The 23,769-nt window shown below is 37.6% G+C and overlaps 1 protein-coding gene across 2 annotated transcripts in view; it reads left to right on the forward strand.

Annotated features, from left to right (window-relative positions):
- The window catches only part of BMPR1A (bone morphogenetic protein receptor type 1A), a 142,779-nt gene that overhangs the window by 59,679 nt on the left and 59,331 nt on the right, over positions 1-23,769 (forward strand). For both annotated transcript variants that reach the window (XM_032608510.1, XM_032608511.1), the window contains one exon: positions 22,369-22,483. The gene's annotated coding sequence lies outside the window, so the exon portion shown is untranslated. The remainder of the gene's footprint in view (positions 1-22,368; positions 22,484-23,769) is intronic.

Below are 23,769 nucleotides of genomic sequence, written 5' to 3' on the forward strand. Positions count from 1 at the left end.
GGATCTGTAGTGGTGTCTCCGCTTTCATTTCTGATATTAGTAATTTGTGTCATTTTTCTTTTTTATCAATTTTATTAATCTTTGCAAAGAACCTTTTCAAAGAACCTTTGGTTTCATTGTTTTTTCTCTATTGATTTCCTGTTTTCAGTTGTATTATTTTCTGCTCTGATTTTTATTACTTTGCATCTGCTCTTCTTGGATTTAATTTGCCCTTCTTTTCCTAGTTTCTTTAGATGGCACCTTACGTTATTGATTTTAGATCTCTTCTTTTCTAACACATGCATTGAATGCTGTAAATCTCCCTCTAAGCACTGCTTTCACTGCATCCCATCGATTCTGAAAATTTATGCTTTCATTTTCATTTAGTTCAAATTATTCTTAAATGTCTCTTGAAAATTCTTCTTTGGCCCATTTCCTTTAGAAGTGCATTGTTTAAGTATTTTGAGATTTTTCAACTATCTTTCTATTTTTGATTCTAGTTTAATTCTGTGATGGTCTGAGAGGAGATATTGTATGATTTCTATTGTTTTAAATTTGTTAAGGTATATTTTATATACCACCATAAGGTATATTTTATATACCACCATAATGTGGTCTGTCTTGATGAATAGTCCATGTAACGGTACAGAATTCTAGGTTGGTTTTTTTTTTTTCTCTTGACACTTTAAATATTTCATTGCACTCTCTTCTTGCTTGCATGATTTCTGAAGAGAAGTCAGTTGTAATTCTTATCTTTGCCCCTCTGTAAGTAAGGTGTTTTTTCCCTCTATTTGCTTTCAAGATTTTTTCTTAATCTTTTACTTTCTGTAGTTTGAAAATGATCTATATAGGTGTAGTATTTTGGTCATTTAACCTGCTTGGTGTTCTCTGAACTTCCTGGATCTGTGGTTTGGTGTCTAACATTAATTTGGAGAAATTTTCAATCAGTGTTTCAAGTATGTTTCCTGTTCCTTTCTCTTTTTCTTCTCCTTTTTGTATTACTTCTCCTTCTGATTATGCATATGTTACAATCTTTTCTACTTGTTCCACAGTTCTTTGATATTCTGTTCTTTTTTGGTGTTTTTTTTGGTTTGCTTTTCAATTTTGGAGATTTTCCCTGACATATCCCCAAGCTCCGAAGGTCTTTCCTCAGCCGTGTGTAGTAGTCTACTAAGAAGTTCATCAAAGGCACTTTGAAAACAGGTTTAAAAATCTTTATAAGAAACAGTTATACCCTAGGATCTAGGGCTTATATCATCTTCTAACACTTGTCCTCACAGCCAGGTGCCTGCCTGTGGTAATGACTTCTTAGTGCTCTTCCACATTCAGTTCTCCTTTCATTCCAGGCATATGGGAACATTTAATTCCTTTGTTTCCTTGAAGTTAGGTGGTATCATGTGACTGATTCTGGCCAGTGGACTTTGAGGGGAGGTGTGTGTTATTTCTGTGTTGACATAGTCAAAAGTCCATGAAGAGTTGCTGGTCTTTTTCTTTATCTGGAAGTACCTAGCCATATGTTTCATTTGATACAAGAACAAGATAGTCAGCCTGGGTCCTTGGATGACTGTGAAACAGATCCTGCTTGTTATGTTGGGCATTTTACATGGGACAGAAGTAGACTTTTGTTGTGTTGAGCCACTGAAATCTTGGAGTTATTCAGTGGCTACTGAGCACTTAACATGTGGCTAGCCCCAACTGAGATGTGCTTAAATTGTAATGTACATACCAGGTTTGGAAGTTTAACTATGAAGAAAGAAAAGAAAATATCTTATTAATAATTTTTATATTTATTATATTGAAATAACATTTTGGATCCATTGGGTGAAACAAAATCTATTAATTTCAGCTTTTTCTCTAGTTTTTTTTATGGGGACACTAGAAAATTTTAAATTAACACAGGTAGTCGCATTTGCAGTATTACATTTATCTTGGACAGTGCTGAACCCAACCTGGGCAAATTCAGTAGTCCTGTTGGATGTTTGAGTGTTTAGAGAAACTAAACCAGTGAGACCCTAGATTTGGAGAGAATACAGAATAGGAAAACACTGTAAATGAGGGTTAAGCAAAAGTCTACTTACTGGATCAGAAGACGTGCCCTTACTTTTTGTCCCATGTTACTTTTCCCACTTGTTTGCAGAGCAGTGGCAGTCAGAAGTGTATACTCCATCTAGGAGACTGGAGGACTCTTCTAAGAAACTGACTCCAGGGAAAAGAGCAGCAGAGCCTGACATTCGAGGGTCTCCATATCTGCACAGGCAGGTGATTGCCCAGTTACCCTACAGTGAAGCCCACTAGTTTACAAGCCCTCCTATACCCACAGCATTGTCCAGTCAGAGTTCCTGTGCTTCACTGTTACATGAACAGTACCCAAGGATCACCGGGTATTTGCTGGAAATTTCTAATAGGAAAGCAACTCCTTAAGGGAAAGAGAATAATAATAGTAGCAGTGAGTTGTTTGCATATTAAGATAATGCAGATAATAATACAAATAAAAGGAAAAGATTAGCATATACTCTTTGTGATGAGGCTCATCTCTAATATTCCCCTATCCCGCATTACCCCAATACATACATACATATATATTTTTTTTTTTTTTTTTTTTTTTTTTTTTGCTTTGCTGTACGCGGGCCTCTCGCTGTTGTGGCCTCTCCCGTTGTGGAGCACAGGCTCCAGACGCGCAGGCTCAGCGGCCATGGCTCATGGGCCCAGCCGTTCCGCGGCATGTGGGATCTTCCCGGACCAGGGCATGAACCCGTGTTCCCTACATCGGCAGGCGGACTCTCAACCACTGCACCACCATGGAAGCCCAGGAGACTTTTTTTTTTTTTTGCAGTACGCGGGCCCCTTACTGCTGTGGCCTCTCCCGTTTGCGGAGCACAGCCTCCGGATGCGCAGGCTTAGCGGCCATGGCTCACGGGCCCAGTCGCTCCGCGGCATGCGGGATCTTCCCGGACTGGGGCACGAACCCGTGTCCCCTGCATCGGCAGGCAGACTCTCAACCACTGTGCCACCAGGGAAGCCCTACCCCGGTATATTTTAAGAAGTGTGCTGAAGCATGAATAGTTCTTCGGTTAGTAATTTAAGGGAGCAGGTGAGGAGATCTTATTACTTTCAGCTAGCTCAGTTTTCCTTTATTTTAAAATTTACAAGTTGATGGAAGGAAAAGTGTGCCTATAGTGAGAGAAGTAGTACAAGCAAAATGGTACAGTGTTCGAAATTCTTCTTAAAATAAGTGTTATTATTGAAAAGTATAGATAAATGTAGAAGTTTTTTTTTTCTTATGTTAAGCAGTGGTTTATATATGCTGGAATCATACCTGAGTGCAAGAGCTTGTTCTTGTGATCTAACATATCTGAATTTGAATCCTGTCTCTGCCACCTACTAGATGTGGCTGCAAAGAGAAATTACTTAACCTCATAAGACACAGACAGTAAAACAGAATGTCATTTCCAAGAAGGCAGGGCTTTTTTCGTTCTTTTTGTTCATTGCTATATCCCTAGGCTAGAATCGTTCATGTGACACATAGTTAGCACTCATTAAATATTCATTGTATGAAAAGAGTCCCTACCTCATAGATCTTCTTTTATTCCATCCTCGCATAAAATGAAGAGCTTGGTTGCTACTTATTTTTTTTAAGCTGCTTCAGAAAGGTCTGTGTATATGTACAATTTACCTGTCTTGGGAAAACTTTTCAGTTATACCAAGTTTCAGATCTTTGCAACTTGATTTTTCCTAGAAATCTACCTTCTTATTGTCAAATTAGAAATTTATGCTTGAACTCTGGTGCATCCTTTGACAATGCATGTCATCTCCTAAAAGTGATGGCACTTTATAACATCAACTTCATAGATTATTATAGTGGTTGTTATCCTAGAGATTAATAATAGGGTATTGTCTCTAGGTATACCACAGATTCTCCTGGTTTTGAATGGTGCAGTTTAACGTGCATGCTAACTGAAAAAGAAATGATTTTCCTCCCTTCCTTCAGTACTTTCTTTTATGGTCATGTGATAATTAGGTAGATGGTTTCTGTTAGTTCTGGCAAATTCATAAGTAGCCAGTTACTTTCCAACATTTTTTCCCACTACTCGGTACATCTCTCCCTGTGCCTAGTCCCCACCCTTTCAGTTATTGAAGATGACTTCATTCTCTTTCTTAGAGAAGTTTGAAGGTACCAAATATAAGTTCTGTAAATTTCTTCTCCTCATCTCAAAGATCCCTTTTTATGTGTCTTTCTCTTCTCGTTCTCCTGTCTCACAAGAAGTTTCCCCTTTTCTAAGGCTAGATCCTTGCCTTCGTTGAGACCTCCTGCTCCTTGTCTGTTTTGACATGAATCCTTGACAGGCTATTTCCAGTTAGATTACAACCCTGATCAAATTTCCTTGAAATTGAAAATAAACCAGCAAAACCTTCCTTTGACATTGTTATTACCTTGAGGCTATATACCATTCTTCTTTGAACTTCTCAAAATGGTAGCCTATACCTGAATAGCTCCTGTCACTTTTCTTTTTTTTTGTGGTACGCGGGCCTCTCACTGCTGTGGCCTCTCCCGTTGCAGAGCACAGGCTCCGGACGCGCAGGCTCAGCGGCCATGGCTCCGCGGCATGTGGGATCTTCCCGGACCGGGGCACGAACCTGTGTCCCCTGCATCGGCAGGCGGACTCTCAACCACTGCGCCACCAGGGAAGCCCCACTCCTGTCACTTTTTAAACATACTTCTTCCTTGCCATTGCCATTTTGCCTTTACCACTTCCCTTGAATTCGTCAGCAACCCATTTAGCAAGTTTAACAGCTTCTTCCATGTTTTTAAATTACTTGTGCTTTCTGCAGTATTTGAAATTGTCATTATCTTTTTACTTTTTTTTTTTTTTTTTCAGTACACAGGCCTCTCACTGTTGTGGCCTCTCTCGTTGCGGAGCACAGGCTCCGGACGCGCAGGCTCAGCGGCCATGACTCACAGGCCTAGCCGTTCCATGGCATGTGGGATCTTCCCGGATTGGGGCACGAACCCGTGTCCCTTGCATCGGCAGGCGGACTCTCAACCACTGCGCCACCAGGGAAGCCCTTACTTTTTTTTTAAGAACCTCACTTTAAAAAATTTACCTTGCATTACAAAATGTGGAAAATACAGAAAAATATAAGAAAGGTCATAATCCACTGTAATATCACCTCTCAGAGATACTCACTGTTAAATTTGGGGCCGTATCTGTTTCATCTTTTTTTTTTTTAATGCATTAAACAAAAGAAGGATCATACTATGCCTGTTGTTTTGATATCTGATTTTTTTCTGTTTTAGTATATTATGAGTATATTTCCAAGTCCTTATTCTTCTGTAGTACAATATAGTAGCCACACAAATTGGCAGTGTTGAAACTGCCCAGGTAGAAATTCTGGCTGCAAATACTCACTAGCTGTGTGACTTTGAGCAAGTTGCTACTCTGGGTTTTAGTTTCCTCATCTGGAAAATGAAGATGGCATTCTTATCTAATTCTTATCTAATTCCTAGGGTTGCTATAAGTAATAAATGAGATAGTACATAAAAAATAATTCTTGGCACTTAATAAATGTTAACTATCATGATAATAGTATGTGAGTTTACTATAGTTTGTTTAGATTATTTCTGTTTTATTTCTTTTGCTATCATTAAGACTGTTGTAGGACCATTCATACAGCTAAATGAATGTCATGATTTTTTTGGTAGATTTTTATTAGTGAAATATAAAAATCTCTGTTAACTAAAATTGCTGGGCTACTGGGTACATTATGCATGTTGCTAAACTGCCCTCTATAGAGGTTATCCTCATTTATACTCGAGGGTGGTGTAAGAGATCATTAGCTTCATTACATTTTTCAAAAACTTCATGTTATTGCCTACATTTTGTACTGCACCCCTTGCTAAAAGTGAGTATCTATGTGATGAATGTGTTATTTTCCCTCTCGTCAAAATGTTGGGCTTGTTTAGAGGGGGATCACTGTTACATCATGGTTACCCACAGGTATTTCATTCATTATTTAGGTCTAATTTAAGTATAGGTATATATTTAATTTTTTTCTTATTGATTATAAATCTTTCAGTACTGAAAATAATTATTTTTCTGTCCTAAATAAATTCAAGTCTCTCTCTCTTAATCTGTATCAGTTTTTGTGTGGGTAGAACCCTAATTACCATCTACCCTAATTTTACTAAGAATATTTTTTAAAATAAATTTATTTTATTTATTTATTTTTGGCTGCGTTGGGTCTTCATTGCTGTGCGCAGGCTTTCTCTAGTTGGCGGCGAGCAGGGGCTACCTTCATTGTGGTGCGCATGCTGCTCATTATGGTCGCTTCTCTTGTTGCAGAGCATGGGCTCTCGGCACGTGGGCTTCAGTAGTTGTGGCACACAGGCTCAATAGTTGTGGCTTGTGGACTCTAGAGCTCAGGCTCAGTAGTTGTGGTGCACGGGCTTAGTTGCTCCGTGGCATGTGGGATCTTCCCAGACCAGGGCTCGAACCTGTGTCCTCTGCATTGGCAGGCAGATTCTTGATCACTGCGCCACCACGGAAGTCCATTAAGAATATTTTAAACCAGCTTTATTGAGCTACAATTCACATAACATACAATTAACCCATTTAAAGTGTACAGTTTGTGTACATATTCACAGATATGTGCAGCATCAGTGTAGTCAATTTTAGAACATTTTCATTACCTCAGAATGAAACCTTCATTTAAAAATTGTGAATCACTATATTGTACACCTGTAACTTGTATAATATTGTACAACTATACTTCAATTAAAAAAATTTAAAAATGAAACCTTCATACCCTTTAGCTATCACCCTCCCATAATTTTATTATTTTAAAATAGTATTTTATATTTATTTCGTTATATCAGAGCCTTTTGGTTCAGGATTTGGAAAGAGAAAGCATAGTTTAGATTAAAAGTACAGTCTCTGGAGTCTGACTGACCTGGGTTAAATCCCAGCCCTACTTTATATATTAACTGTGTGACTTTGCTCAGGTTACTCAACCACTCTGAGCCTCAGTTTTCTTATAATATAGAATTAGTAGAGGTACTTGCCTCAAGAGTTTATTTTAAAGGTTAAACAAGATAATAAATGTATAGAATTTAGTACAGTAACTGGCACATAGTAAATGTTCAGTAAATATAAAGAATGATATGTTTGATGTTGCACTTCTGTTCTTAAATCAACTAGCAAATATTTGATGCTATTAGGCATTGTTAAGTACTGAATGTTGTTTCTATCAATGATTCAGAATGTTTTCTGTACCTAAGCAACATTTTTATACATTTTATATTATTTTCCCTCATGTAAAACTTTCATTACTCTCTGAGTATACAGTTGATTTCCTGTTGATAGAAAACAGTAATAGTAGCTTACAGTTAGAAAGTACTTACATTTGCCTGGCACTGTTCTAAGTGCTATACCTGCATTAACTCCTTTGATCCTCACCCTTCAGATACATGCAGTTATTCTCCCTGCTTTATAGATTGGATACCAAGGAGGTTAAGTAGCTTGGTCTAAAGTATTACAACAGGTTAGTGGTGGAGCCAGGATTCTAACCTTGGTACTCAGTCTGGCTACAAAGCCCATGCTCTTAACCCCGTGTTATTCTCTTTATTCTCTCCTTCTTAAAAGAATGGTAGGTGGATTTCAAACATCTTGGCATCTTGGCTTTGGGGAGTTCTATATTAAGAAGGACTGTGAACTCTTTGATGCTTGATTGTAAGGAGAACTAAAACAAGTGTTGATATCTGCTATGGACATGGGCTTCAGGGTGGCTGGGAATTTATCATCTGGTTCAGACCATGCATTGATTATTATGTTCCACCACTGTAGAATCTGGGCCCCAGGTGGAACAGTAACCAGGCACAGTGCACCCTCCCAGCCCCCAAGACCCCAGCCCTCCCAGTAAAAAGCCCATCTAAACCTGTACGCCTCCCTTCTTGCATACTATCAAACCCTGCCAGTCTTTAGAAGGGCCACTTTAAATCTAGCCCACAGTGATCTCTCCACCTGTGAAACAAGTCTTTTTTATCTCTCAATTGTCGTATATGGTGGTACAACAGTATATGTAGTGTCATCTGGTGCTGTTGTTTAAGCTTTAATATATTATGGCTTGACTCCTCAAGTTGATTAAATGTTGCTTGCCAGCAGGGAACTATGTCTAAAATGTTTTAAAATTTACTGTAGTGCCCTCAGAAGTATTATCCAGTAATCTTTCAACCTCAGTACCCTCACTTGCTTATTGATAATAGAGCTGTTCTCTGACATTCAAACATATCTAGCTTCACAAACTTAGTCCCTAAAGTACAGGTGTGTTTTGAAGAAGGTGGGTAGTCCATAGTCAGGCTGTTGTATTATGTGCATTATATTGGGGTAGTTGCTTCTAATTGTCTGTCTGAAACTCTTCAAAACCTGATGTTGCTTCTCTTTGAAATCTTACTTGATTGCCCTGGTTGTTGTTCATCCTGCTTACAAGCCCCTCCCTTAGGCATGTGACTCACTGATTTAAAAGACAGCGTTGTTCAGTAATTAACTACCTGCCTCTCATCACATAGAAATGAGAACTTAAATGCAGCCTTCCCACCTAAAACTTTCTTCCCTATGTGTTTACGTATCTGTGAACATGAAGCAGCACTGTCCTTTTGGAGGAAATATCTGTAGTCCATATCCCACTCCTGTCGGAAATGATTAGTTTGCATGTGCCTGTACCAGTGATGAATTTTATATGAGTGCTCTTAATTGAAAATTGTATTTCTAGAATGTTGTTTAGTTTCATTGATGCACACGTTTGGATGAATTGACAGTTGAATATTTAATGAAGGTAGTTTTTAGTTTTTAATAAAAAGCCAAATATTGAACACAGGTTAACTGGATTAAATTCTGACCATCAGTACATCCTTAGGTAATAGAATGGTTATCCATTTTAATGATGTATAATTTTTTTTTATGGAAACTACCCATGTTTAAAGAAATTCATTCCATCCTTACTGCCTTGCCTTAGCAATCCTGAAAAATATGGGTATGCATCATTAGGAAGTAAATCTGTTCTGAGAAAGAAATTTTAAAACATTCTTCTATTTGCTAAATAGGACATTTAAAAGTACTGTGTTCTAATATATTGGTATTGCTATATGTATTTAGGCAGTATCAAATAAAATCTTTGTAGGGACTTCCCTGGTGGTCCAGTGGTTAAGAATCTGCCTACCAATGCAGGGGACACAAGTTCGAGCCCTGGTCCAGGAAGATCCCACATGCTGAGGAACAACTAAGCCCATGTGCCACAACTACTGAAGCCCGAGCGCCTAGAGCCCATGCTGTGCAACAGGAGAAGCGACCACAATGAGAAGCCCACGCACTGCAGCAAAGAGTAGCCCCCGCTTACCGCGACTAGAGAAAGCCCGTGCACAGCAATGAAGACCCAGTGCAGCCAAAAATAAATTAATTATAAAAAATTTTTAAAGTCTTTTATATTATAGTACAGTTGACTTGCTAAACAGTTTTTTTTAAGCCCATATGCCTTTAAATTGATTATGATACTGTTTCTGAAGCACAGCTGTAATTCTCAACCTGTTAGGATAAATGTATTTTTCATCCTTTTGAACAACTTACAATTTATAATTTATAGGAAATAAATTTAAAAATTTGCTGATGGAGGAAAGATCTCTGGGACTTCCTTGTAGATCTGTCAATATTTGATTTTTTTTTTTTTTTTTTGCGGTACGCAGGCCTCTCACTGCTATGGCCTCTCCCGTTGCGCAGCACAGGCTCCGGACGCGCAGGCCCAGTGGCCATGGCTCACGGGCCCAGGCGCTCCGCGGCACGTGGGATCCTCCCAGACCGGGGTACAAACCCGCGTCCCCTGCATCGGCAGGCGGATGCTCAACCACTGCGCCACCAGGGAAGCCCTCAATATTTGATTTTAATAATCTCTGTCATACTGACATTGTTTACTAAAAGCTATGTGTAAAATTATAACTCATAACGGATAAAGTACCTCTTTTTCCCCAACTTTTTTACCTTAAAAACTTTTAAATTGGTATAATATTTTAACAGATAGTAAATACCCATTTCAGCTATATTTACCAGTTCACTTGCTAACGTTTTGCCTCATCTGCTCTCTCTCTCTTTGTTTATAAAAATACCCACACTTTTTTTTTCTGAGCCATTTGAAAGCTGCAATAGCCACTGTTTCCACCACCCCTCACCCTTACCCTCATGGTCTTTTATGAAATCTCATCTAGTTTTTTTTTAATAGGATACCCTACATTTACTGTTTGCATTTTTGTATTTCATGACTAAAGATAAAATTTTTTGGAATGAATAATATATAGGTAGTGTTGTGTATATTCTGTTGCATTATCTCAGGAGATGAAGTAATTTTTTTTCTTTTTCATTTTATAATAGTATTTGTTTGGATCTAGTATTTAGCTTAGTATTTGTTTTATTGCTTCTAAAGATTTGTCATATCATGTCCTTAAATTTCAAAATGCAATTTTGTAATGCTTATGTCTTAGTTTCTTTAATTAACTTATGATAGCTTCCAAAATATAGGAAGTGATATAATAGACATTTGTGTACCTGATACCCAGACTTTAAAAATACTAACATTTAACCATACTTACTTCAGATTAAACTAAAATTTTTATTCTAAAATCTATCCTATATACAAGGGTACATATGATGTAGATGTACATTTTACAAAGTTTTAATAATAAATGAATATGTTTGTCCCAGCCTCCTATCTCAATAAATGTAATGGCATCTTAGAAGCTTTCCAGGCCTCAGGACAATGGCTTCTTCCTTCCCAGAAGAAACCATCATCCTAAATTATTAAATGTTATTCTGTTACTTTTCCTTAAGTTTTTCCACTTTTGTATTTTTTCCTTTTTCATACATTTTCCTAGTGTTTACTATTTTTGAGTTTTGTGTGAATGGAGTCATACTGTATATATGTGTTCATCTTGGACCTATTGGGCTTTTTTGGTTTTCTTCCCCCACTCTGGCTCTCTCTCCAACCTTCGTTTTTTTGTTTTTTTTTAATTTATGTATTTTATTATTTATTTATTTATTTTGGCTGTGTTGGGTCTTTGTTGCTGCGCTCGGGCTTTTCTCTAGTTGCAGCGAGCAGGAGCTACTCTTCATTGCGGTGTGCAGGCTTCTCATTGTGGTGGCTTCTCTTGTTGCGGAGCACGCAGGCTTCAGTAGCTGTGGCACGTGGGCTCAGTAGTTGTGGCTTTCAGGCTCTAGAGCACAGGCTCAGTAGTTGTGGTGCACGGGCTTAGTTGCTCCACAGCTTGTGGGATCTTCCCAGACCAGGGCTCGAACCCATGTCCCCTGCATTGGCAGGCAGATTCTTAACCACTGCGCCACCAGGAAAGCCCTGGACTTGTTGTTGTTCAACATTATGGTTTCGAGATTTCATTCATGCTGACACACTTATCTGAGGTACATTCATTTATACTACTATGTGGTAATTCCATTATATGAATATACTACAGTTTATCCATTTTACTGTTGTTGGACACTTGGGTTTCCTCTAGTGTTTGCTGTTAAGAAAATGCTGCTGTAAATATTCTTGTACATGCTTTCTGGTAGATATGTGCAAAAGGTTCCCCAGATTATATACCTTGAGCTAGAATTTTGGGGTCTTTGGGTATGTTAAATGTCAACATTACTAGGTAGTGGCAAAAAAAACCTTCTTGTAAACAGTTGTACATTAAGCCAAATAAGGAATTAAAGAGAAACAGGTTTGTGAGAAGATGGAGAAACAAAATAATGAGTTCTGTTTCATGTATTTTGAACTTAGCATCTTGTTAGAAATGTTGAGTAGGGATTTGAGGTGTGTTTATAGTTCTTAGCTCCACCCATCTTTGTTTTTTCCTTGGTTGTCTCATTCAGGTGTCTCATCTATCCCTTCTCCTTGAAGTGGTCTTATAAAAATTGTTATAATATCACAGCATAAACATTATTTGATCATAAGAGAAGATGTGTTCACTTTTTATACCCTCAGTCTCAGGCTGTCATATGCAGCCTTTTTATTTATTTATAAAATTTTATTTATTTATTTTTATTTTTGGCTGTGTTGGGTCTTCGTTTCTGTGTGGGGGCTTTCTCTAGTTGCAGCGAACGGGGGCCACTCTTCATTGTGGTGCGTGGGTCTCTCACTGTCGCGGCCTCTCTTGTTGCGGAGCACAAGCTCCAGACGCGCAGGCTCAGTAGTTGTGGCTCATGGGCCTAGTTGCTCCGCGGCATGTGGGATCTTCCCAGACCAGGGCTCGAACCCGTGTCCCCTGCATTGGCAGACAGATTCTCAACCACTGCGCCACCAGGGAAGCCCCAGCCTTTTTATTTTTATAGACTTCAAAACATAGAGCTATATTAAGCTAGTACAGGGATGATGTAAATGAAAAGTGGGGAGAGGATACTGTTATTATGAGCAAACATGCATTCTAGGTAGCTGTTAGCAAGGGAAAGAAAACTTAACAAGAAAAAATGGGGATGCAAGCTAAAACAAATAAGCAGACAAGCAAGTAAATAAGTACAGTAAGTCCCCTACATGCGAATCTTCAAGTTGCAAACTTTCAAGGATGCAGACGTGCCCTTGTATGCCAGCTGTTGTACTGTACTACTGTACTTTTCAAGGTACTGAAAGATTAAAAATGTTTTCTTTATTTTTTTGTGTTTGTTTGCTTTTTATGTATTATTTGTCTGAAAAGTATTATAAACTTATTTACAGTATACTATATAGCCGATTGTGTTAGTTGGGTACCTAGGCTAACTTTGCTGGACTTACGAACAAATTGGACTTAACACCTCTCGGAAGGGAACTCGTTCGTATGTAGGGGACTTAATCTAAATAAACACAGCACTCTTGGGACCATTTAGACCTGGGGCCAACAGCACTATGTATTAATAGTCCCTGATAATTTCACTATGTTGTAGCATAACTCTGTAATTGGTGTTCATAATGTTAATTCTAAATAATCTTTATTCTTCATTCGAGAAGGTGCAACAATGCACATTTTAGAAGAACTGGTGAACCCTTAGCACTCTAGAATAAATTCCTGATGATTCCTAATAGCATAAATTTTATTGTTTATATGTAGTATGGTGTGTTTACCTATCAGCTAATAAAACAAATGATCTATGGATAATTTCTCAAAACTCTACAGGAAAAAAATGGGTGATACATATTTCTCTACTGACTGAACTAGATATATTTGGAAAGGAAAAGAAGATGTATCAAATCATTTAAATGTCTTTTACTGTGAATATTACCTTAATAAATTATAGAGAAAATTAAAATGAAAATTTAGTAGTGGTTTTTATGCTCCATTGTCAGAAGAATAAATTGAAAAAGAGCATACAGGGAGATGATTATTTGGGGGTTCGTTCTGCTGTAGGTGGTTATATCAAACTTGCTACATTTGCTACCCCTAAAACAGATCTGACATCACCTAGGAGTAACTGCTTTTTCCCAGAACCAGAGGGTGAGGGGTACAGAGGGAACTGAAGACCCAGAATTTGGTCTAGGAATTGCTGGTTTCTTTAGACTTTTATTATGGGGATTCATCATTCCCACAGGGTACTGGAAACCACTCCAGAATTGAAGTTGTCTAGCTGATTTGAAAAAAATAGTGTATCTTAAATAATCTTTGAACAGTTATTTTGCTATTCCAAATCTAAAGCAGAGGTAAAAATATTTTTAGAAGGTAGAGTTTTTTACATTTAAAATTTTAAAATAATTATAGATTCATAGAAACTTGAAAAAATAATAGTAAGGTGAGGCCCTTGTATCCTTCACCTTCCCCCAGTGGTTACTTCATACATGTAGTGCAGTATAATCCAGAAGTTGACACTGGTACATTTTGTATATATAGTTCTGACCCATTTAAACACTGTGTTGGTAGATGAGTGTAACCACTGCAGCATCAAGACATGGGTTCTGTCCCCACAAAGATCTCCCTTAAGCTACCCACACACTTGCCCCCTGTGGCAACCATTAATCTCTTTTTCATCTCTATGATTTTGTCATTTCGAGAGTGTTTTTTAAATGGAACCATACAGTACATGACCTTTTTTCACTCAGCCTAATCCTTTGAGATCCATCCAAGTTGTATGAATCAATAGTTTATTCTTTCTTATTGCTGAGTAGGATTCCATGGTATGAATGTACCATAGTTTGTTTAACCATTCATCTTTTGAAGGGCATTCTATTTTTTCCAGGTTTTGGCTATTAAAAATAAGGCTGCTGTGAACATTCATGTTCGTTTCTTTGGGACAGGTGCCCAGGAGTGCAGTTGGTTACATGTGAGTGTATATTTAGTTTTTAAAGAAACTTTCAAACCATTTTCCAAGTGGCTATGCCGTTTTATAGTCTCAACAGCAATGTATGAAAGATCCGTTTTCTTCACATTCTTGTCAGCACTTGGTATTGTCACTGTTTTTTATTTTAGCTGTTCGATTAGGTGTGTAATAATATCTCAGCATAGTCTTAATTTGCATTTCCCTGATGGCTAGTGTTGTTGGCCGTATCTTTTCATGTGCTATCCAGATATCTTCTTCAGTGAAATACTTCTTCATATTCTTTGCCCATTTTCTAGGTGAATTTTTTTAATGTTGAGTTTTGAGATTTCTTTATGTATTCTAGATGAGTCCTTTGTCGTATATATGGATTGCAAATATATTTTCCCAGTCTGTACCTGTGTCTTCATCTTCTTAACAGGGTTTCTTGCAGAGCAAACATTTAAAATTTTGATGAAGTCCAATTTATCCATTTTTTTTCTTTTAGGGATCATCCTTTTGGTGTTTTTCTCCAGTCCCACCCTCTACCCCCAATCCCAGACAGCCATTAATATATTTTCTGTTTCTATGGACTTGCATATTCTGGAATTTCATATAAATGGAATCATATAATATGAGGTCTTTTATGTCTGGCTTCTTTCTTTCACTTAACAAAATATTTTCAGGGTTCATCCCTGTTATATCTGAATTGGTTCTTATTATGGCTTTTTTTTTATGGCTGAATAATACTCCATTGGCTGGATATTCCACCTTTTGTTTCTCTCTCCATGAACTGCTGGACATTTAGGTTGTTTCCACTTTTTTGGCTGTACTCAGAACAGTTGGTGTGTACCCTTTCAGCCCCTTACCTGCCTCACATTTATTGCATGCATGTGTGCATGCACATACTACTATATGTGTGTACAGTTTTCTTTTTAATAGTGGAGAAGTGACTGTTTCATGTGTTTTTTAGTATCTTTATTGGAGTATAATTGCTTTACAATGTCGTATTAGTTTTTGCTGTACAACAGAAAAAGTGAATCAGGTACATGTATACATATATCCCCATATCCCCTCCCTCTTGAGCATCCCTCCCACCCTCCCTATCCCACCCCTCTAGGTCATCACAAAGCGCCGAGCTGATCTCCCTGTGCTATGCAGCAGCTTCCCACTAGCCATCCATTTTACATTTGGTAGTGTATACATGTCAATGCTACTCTCTCACTTGGTCCCAGCTTCCCCTTCCCCCCTGCCCCGTGTCCTCTAATCTGTTCTCTACGTCTGCATCTTTAAACTTAAGAGTATTTGGGATAGCTTTCCAAGTCAGTACAGACAGATAAGATGTATTTCATTTTTTTTAATGACCATAGAGTGTTCAGTGTGGCTGTTTAACTGATAGTACACTGAAAAACATTTAGGTGACATTGAGTGGCTTCTGTTTTTCTTTCTTAAATGACATTGACAGTAACCATCCTTATACAACTATCTTTGTGATACAGAGCTCATTTTACCTACTTTTGGATTTTTCTCTTCCCTGTCACTCTTCATCTGTCGCTTATTCAAAAATATATAGATTACCTCCTGTGCGCTAGTCACTGGACTGTGCTTATTAAAACATAGGGGACACAGCGGTACTCAGGGGTTGTCTTAATAAAGAAGATATACCTATAAATAGACGATCGTAATTCAGTATGAAAAGTGCTATAATGTGTTATTACCAGACTCCTGTGGAACAACTAGCCACATAAGGAGTGAAGAAGGTTCAACAGAGGAGTTATTTGAGATGGATCTTCGTGAGGACAAATGGAACTTCACTTGACAAAAGATAAAGATAAGAACATTTTGATTTTTGAATTAGAATAGCAAGTGTGAAGAAAGGTAGAAGCAGTAAATAGCCTGGCATGTTTAGGAACAGCGAATAGTTTAACATGGCCAGCAAGAGGCTTTCTGGCAGGGATTGTAGCAGAAGATAAAGCAGGTTAAATAGATTGAAAGCAGACTATAGCATTCTATGAATGTCTTCCTAAAGAATTTGGACTTTATTTTGTACATAATTGGAAATCACTGAAAAATTTTAAAACACACTTGTATTTTTATTATTTCTAATAAAATTTTAGGGTTGTGCTATGAATATCTCAGAACATTTCATCACCGCCCCAAATTTCCCCCTTCTACTGCTTGCTCTAGGCAACCACTGCCTTGCTTTCTCTCTCTTTCAATTTGCCTTTTCTGAGTATTTCATATACATGGAATCATACATGTAGTATTTTGCATTTGGCTTCTTTTATTTAGCATATTATTGAGGTGCATTCATGTTATAACACGTATCAGTATTTTGTTCCTTTTTATTACCTGATAATATTCCATTGTTTGATGATACTACCCTTTGTTTATCCATTCATCAGCTGATGGATGCTTGGATTGTTTCCAGTTCTTTGCTATTGAGTAATGCTGCTGAGAACATTTGTATGTAAGTCTTTTTTTTTTGGTGGGGGGTGGGTGGCCACTCCGGGCGACATGTGGGATCTTAGTTCCTACACCAGGGATCAAACCCATGCCCCCTGCATTGGAAATGTAGAGTCTTAACCACTGGACCGCCAGCGAAGTCCCTGAATATAAGTCTTTATATAGACACATATTTTCGTCTCTCTTGGACAGGTTCCTATGAAGGGACTTTTGGAATTTTGGTGAGTTTATATTTAACTTCTTAAGAAGTTACCGAACTGTTGTCCAAAGTGGCTGCGCCATTTTACAGCAATGTGTGGAAATTCCAGTTTCTCCACGTCCTTACCAACATTTGGTGTTGTCTGCCTTTTTGATGATGGCCATTCTGTAGTGGTATCTCATTATAGTTTTAATTTGTGTTTCCTAATGACTTATGATGTTTATAATCTTTTCATGATGCACAGTTGTATTTTAGAAACATGAGTGCAGTGCAGAGGCAAGAATGGAGGTGTGTTCCACAAGAGATGGGAGGCTGCACTAGATGTGTATAGAGTTGAGAGAGACAGATTTCAAAGATATATCAGGGTTAGAACAGGCAGCAATAAATAACTGCCCAATATAGTAAGTACAGCAGTGGGATGTGGGACTAGTGACCCAGAGATTTTAACCTTTGACAGGTAGCCGGTGCTGTTATTAGCCAGAAAAGTGAATATGGGTGCATAAACATTTTTTGTGCTGGTAGATGATGGCTGTTATATTCTGTTCTCTTGATGTGTCACTGGAATAAATATTTAATACAGTTGTATTATAGTATATAGTATATATTATAATATAGTTTGGAAATATGTATCTAGTTCAAAAGAAGGATCTGGATTAAGATATAAATTTAGGGCTTCCCTGGTGGCGCAGTGGTTGAGCATCCACCTGCCGATGCAGGGGACAGGGGGTCGTGCCCCGGTCTGGGAAGATCCCACATGCCGCGGAGCGGCTGGGCCTGTGAGCCACGGCCACTGAGCCTGTGCGTCCGGAGCCTGTGCTCCGCCACGGGAGAGGCCACAACAATGAGAGGCCCGCGTACCGCAAAAAAAAAAAAAAAAAAAAAAGATATAAATTTAAGAGAGTTACCACTGTGTAAATAACAGTTGAAGTCATTGAAATAGTGTATCTATCCCTAAATGGCTGTATCCACTGGGTTACTTTTGGTAATTGAAAATTACATAAATAATAAAAGGGTTGAATATACTATAATAAAAAGATGCAAGTTAGTAAAATGATTCTAGGATTATTTCATTCAAGCCTAGCAGCATCACCAAGGACCACCCAGGTTTTTTCCATCTTTTAACACTGCCATTCTTTTTCTGTTGGGTTGTCCTCTTAGGCAGTTTCTCTCCTCATGGTCCTAAGATGGCTGCCATTGTTCTGCTTAACAGTTGAAACCCAAAGTTACCTGCAAAAAGTACGTGTTTTCACCTGGGTGTCTCTTTTTCATCAGCCTGGGAAAACCTTTCCCAGAAGCTCCCCAGCAAACTTAGTGTCTTGTCTTGTTGTCCAGAATTGCATCAGATGCTTATTGCTAACCCTCTCATTGGCAGGGGGGATGGAAATTGACACTATTGGCTTAGACTAGAGCTTTCTAACCCTGGTGTTAGGCATCCTTTTGTCATATCTCTTTGGAAGAAGCTTTTTTCCCCATGCCTTTTGGTTCTCTGTTCTCTAGACAACTAAGTTTCACATCACTGAGTTTTTGCTATTCAGTACTTCAGATCAGCTAATATTTGTTGAAATCCTACTCTGTGTCATTAGCTGTGCTAAGTTCTAGGATATAGCAATGAATAAGAAAGTTACAGTTTGATACGGAAATATGCTTAAGCGGAAGAGTGCTATCATAGAATTATACACTAAAGTTTATTTGTATTTGGGGTTTAATGCCACTGTTTATATCTTTAGTTTTATGAGAAAAGGCATCTTGAGTTTCTAAATCAAGCTTATATTCAATTTATAAATGAACTTTTGGAACATTTAGAATATAACTTGTTAATACGTTTGACCCCCCTTTCTGTATTAAGTGGATTACATCCTTTATTATAGAAATGCATGATAAACTAATCTAAATTATACTGTTCATTTGAGTTACAGCTAAAACTGTATTATGTTTTTCTGAAGCATAATGTTTGAGTTTTTTAGCTAATGTACTGAAAGTTTTAATAGTAATACCTTTAGTTTAAGAGCCCAACTGAAATATTTTGTAAAATGATTATTTTGTAATTTGCTATTTTTAAAAATGGTTCTATAATTGCAGCTATGATGTTTACAGCAGTACTTATACAGTATGTGGGGTGCTTTTTATGAATGCTAAGAGAGGGGAAATGAAGAAAGGGGATTTGGAGTGGTGGAAGGAAAAATGTACAATCAGTATTGCTGATTTTGTGAATACTAAGAAACCTACTTTTTGACATCTGGTACAAATAGAAAAGCAATCTTAAATTTTGTCTTAGACTGAGTATTTATCAAAAGCATATTTATACTAGTTCCTTTGCAAATCTTACTAATATAGGAGTTAATAGGTAATGTCTAACACCGCAAGATAACTAGAATATCCACAATTGATGTTTGTCACTGATGGATTCTGTATGGTTAGTGATCTTTAAAGTATCCCAGTGCTTTAAGATTTAACCACTTTAATAATTTTGAAAACCGAGAGGGATGTGTACATTTTTATGGCAAAAAAGGTTTTTGTAAAGGCAATATGGGATTAAAATGAACTTTTCCCATGTTTGCAAATGCTTATTAACTTTGAGGGAATTCCAATGTTCGCTCTGAATTACAAAGTACTAGAATATATCCAGAAAGATTCACCTTTCATTTATTATGAGTCATTAAGAAGCTCTAATGTGTTTTTAAAAGAATTACCTTAACTTAATATGTTTTCTAGAACTAAGAAACTTAAAAATTTCAGGCACAAAACCTTTTTTTTTTTTTTTTTTTTCGCGGTACGCGGGCCTCTCACTGCTGTGGCCTCTCCCGTTGCAGAGCACAGGCTCCGGACGCGCAGGCTCAGTGGCCATGGCTCACGGGCCCAAGCCACTCCGCGGCATGTGGGATCTTCCCGACCGGAGCACGAACCGGTGTCCCCTGCATCGGCAGGCGGACTCTCAATCACTGTGTCACCAGGGAAGCCCAGGCACAAAATCTTTGGTGAAAATATTAATCCTTACAATTGTTTAGTGTTTGGTTCTGACTGGATCCCTTGTCACTGTTAAACACAGTTTATAGTGCTAAAAGCCTGTGGCAAATTACCTTATAAATTGAGTGATTAAAGTTGTTGCAGGCATTTTGCCTATGTAAATCCTATTTCTGTGCCTGTACGTATTTATAGATCTCTGCTTAAAGGACTGTAGTTGCAAAGGTTAGGAAACGGTTTACTTTGACTCACACAATTTCTAGTATGTAAAAAGTGACTTGCAGACCTGAATCGTGAAGCACATCCTGTCCTTTGATTGCCTTTTATTTTCCTCTTAGTAATGAAGTGAAATCTTACTTGGTTTTCCTTAGCCAGTCTTAAATTCAATCCTTAGAAAAGGTTTTCTGAAGTGTATGATTTGTCATGTATTTGTACATATGAGAGAATTGAGGGAGGATAGGTAATTCAGAGTCTTGGACTTTGCAGATGGTATATTTGAAGATTCTTTGTGATTATGTATTTTCCTTTTTTTTTAAATTAACTTTAGATTTAGCATAAAGCTTGTAGCTTTTTCTTCACACCAAGGAAGCAGTGTTGTAATAAATAGTGCTATAATAAACAATGGTTGATAAGTGGTTTACATGCTAATTTTATTTATTGTTTGATCCATTGTAAATATCTGGTAGAATTAGAATCAGGCCATATTTTTTTTTAATAAATTTATTTATTTTTGGCTGTGTTGGATCTTCATTGCTGCATGCGGGCTTTCTATAGTTGTGGCGATTGGGGGCTATTCTTCGTTGCGGTGCGTGGGCTTCTCATTGCGGTTGGCATCTCTTGTTGCAGAGCGTGGGCTGTAGGCACACGGGCTTCAGTAGTTGTGGAGCACGGGCTCAGTAGTTGTGACTCATGGGCTCTAGGGCGCACGGGCATAGTTGCTCCGCAGCATGTGGGGATCTTCCCAGACCAGGGCTCGAACCCATGTCCCCTGCATTGGCAGGCAGATTCTTAACCACTGCGCCACCAGGAAAGTACGAATGCGAGCCATATATTTTTAAACATAGTCACTTTGATGGACTATTTAAAACTTTATGAGACTAGGTTAATCTGAGCTTTGTTTAATGTAGTGATTGCCTCCCCTCTCTTCCATACACCCTTAGGGAAGGACGGAGTTATTGGCAAAGAATGGCTTTGGAGGAAAATCTTTATGCCATTTCTAAAGTGGAAACACAATGCTTTTATTTTTTGATTAGTATAAGGTAAATTTTTTAAGACTATGATTATCTCAGAGAAAAAAAAAAAACACCTAAATACCAGGTCTCCATTACTGCTCTCCCTGATTTCTCTGAGTGATGGTCTAAGAGTTTTATAGTCAGATGAATACCCTGAAAAATGTCAGGGGTCTGGTGAAGTTGTAGGTAACTAGTGCATTGAGAAGACTGTTAAAAGGCTTCTAAATGCAGACAAAGCATTACTAATTGCTTTCAGGGTCAGTCTGTCTTTAGTTGGACCATGAAAGATTTAGCATGGCCCTATGGCAGCCTGTCTGCCGAGTGGAGACTCTTGTCCGTAAGAAAGGCTATCTGATATGCTAGACCGTTTCAGGTTGCCCCAGTTTACGTGAATTTAGTCATTATTGCCAAGACTACTAAACCTCAGTGTGACACAAGTGATACTTCGAAATGGGCTTGAAGACAAAGGCATTTTGACCTTGCAGTGGGACATAAGTAATATTCATACAGCTTAAAATTTTTCTTTTTAAAATATGAAACAGAATACTGTACTATTTGACATTTCAGTTAAAAGATACATTCAATGAAATTATTTTTATGATCTGTAAGTAAACAGCACACCTGCCTTTCAGTAAATTAAAATTTTTAATGTTTTTCCTCGTTTAGATTTATGAACGTTGTCTCTTAAAGCAGTAGGGTGCTAATGCAGTAGTAACATAGTTGAAACCTATGCCATGGACTTAGACCAAGCAGTGCAATTAATTCTTGACCCTCACAATTCCTAATGTTCTAGGCTGAAGTTTGAAATTAAAACTGCTTACTGAGACTTTGTGATAGAAAGTGAAATACTGGCTGGGTGGTCCAATTTTTGTTCAAGTAGGAATCTGAATATTGTAGAATTGTAAATTTTAGTGCTGCTTCTGGCTGTTATCAGTTTTCAGTTTGAGATGTGATTTTTTTTTTCTTCAAAAGCTTAGGCTGATGACAGAAATTTTACATGTGAGTAATTTTTTCTGCAGAACTACTATGTTGTAAAGTTGAAAATACTCAAAATGTGAAACTTCTTTGGGCAGAAGTTTGTGAAGTGATAGATTTCTAAAGTACTGTAGAAGTTTTCGTTGACTTTACATTGAAAATGTATAGTTTTATGCATGATAAAATTTTGCTATTTCTTCTACATGTGTTATTCTGACAAATAAACATTCTTTCAGTCTTGAATATGTTCCTTTTTTCTAAACAGATTTATGAAAATATGCATCAGTTTAATACTGTCTTGGAATTCATGAGATGGAAGCATAGGTCAAAGCTGTTTGGAGAAAATTGGAAGTACAGTTTTATCTAGCCACATCTCTGAGGTAAGAAAAAGACTTTTAAGAAAATAATTAGAATAATATGAAAATTCTCATTTCTTAACAATTGAAAATAGTCCTTCTGTATTACCACTGCAGCTTTATGTTAGCTTCTTTATTCTTTAATCACCTTCCTTATGAGTTCATAAGTATCAATAGTTATAACATACTTTTCTCTCCTTATAAATGTTGAACCTCTTCAGGAGTAAAAAGTATTTATTACTAATACAACTTTCTTTAATTGTAGCAAATAAGCATTAAGTGATGTATGTAATAATTTCTTTCATGATGACAAAACAGGTTAGAATGGAAGATTATATTAAAATGAATGTTTACATTATTCTGAAACTTTCACATATTTAGAATTTAGGATAAAATTGTTACTTTGAATAATAGATCTTTGGAGGTAGAATTTATTCAAAGAAGTGGGAACTGCAGTAACATAAGGGACAGGGGAGAAGAAGTCATTCTAAGACAATATGTACAGAGAAATCAAGTTCATTATTTTCAAATCCATAGAGACAGATTATCAGGTAAAAGGTTTAATCCTTCACGGATCTGTACTTTAAAAAAATAAAAACCAGGGGGCTTCCCTGGTGGCGCAGTGGTTGGGAGTCTGCCTGCCGATGCAGGGGACACGGGTTCGTGCCCCAGTCTGGGAGGATCCCACATGCTGCGGAGCGGCTGGGCCCGTGAGCCATGGCCGCTGAGCTTGTACGTCCGGAGCCTGTGCTCCGCAGTGGGAGAGGCCGCAACAGTGAGAGGCCCACGTACCGCACAAAAAAATAAAAAATAAAAACCAGAACATACACTTTTGTGAAGTGGTCTATACTTTTTCCTCTTTAAATAGTAGGTTCTGCTTCCTTATAGCATTCATTCATCATCCTTCTGTCCCTTCCAAGCTGGTCTATTTGTTCTTTTGAGAAATATTCATGACTTTCTAATTGTCTTTTTTTAGGTTTCATACTCTTTAATCACTGTAGTAGTTGCCATTTTTCCTTTCATGAAATGCTGCTGGCTTCTGTGACCCTGTGCTCTTCTAGTTCTACTTCTTTAATTACTCCCTCAAAATTTTTTTCTTTCTTCTATTATTTTTTTAATTAAAGAATAGTTGTCCTCCTATGATTAAATAATGACCATCCCTAAGGTTTTATAATTGAAATTCTTGTTTTTCCTTTTTATGTCTTTCCTAATCTCTTGATTTCAGCAGTTACCTCTAAAATGATCTCTCTCAACATCATATCTCTGCTGTGACACTTTTCTAAGATTTGACACGTATTTTCAACTGCTTG

The sequence above is a fragment of the Phocoena sinus genome, chromosome 16 (genome assembly GCF_008692025.1).
Source record: "Phocoena sinus isolate mPhoSin1 chromosome 16, mPhoSin1.pri, whole genome shotgun sequence".
NCBI lineage: Eukaryota > Metazoa > Chordata > Mammalia > Artiodactyla > Phocoenidae > Phocoena > Phocoena sinus.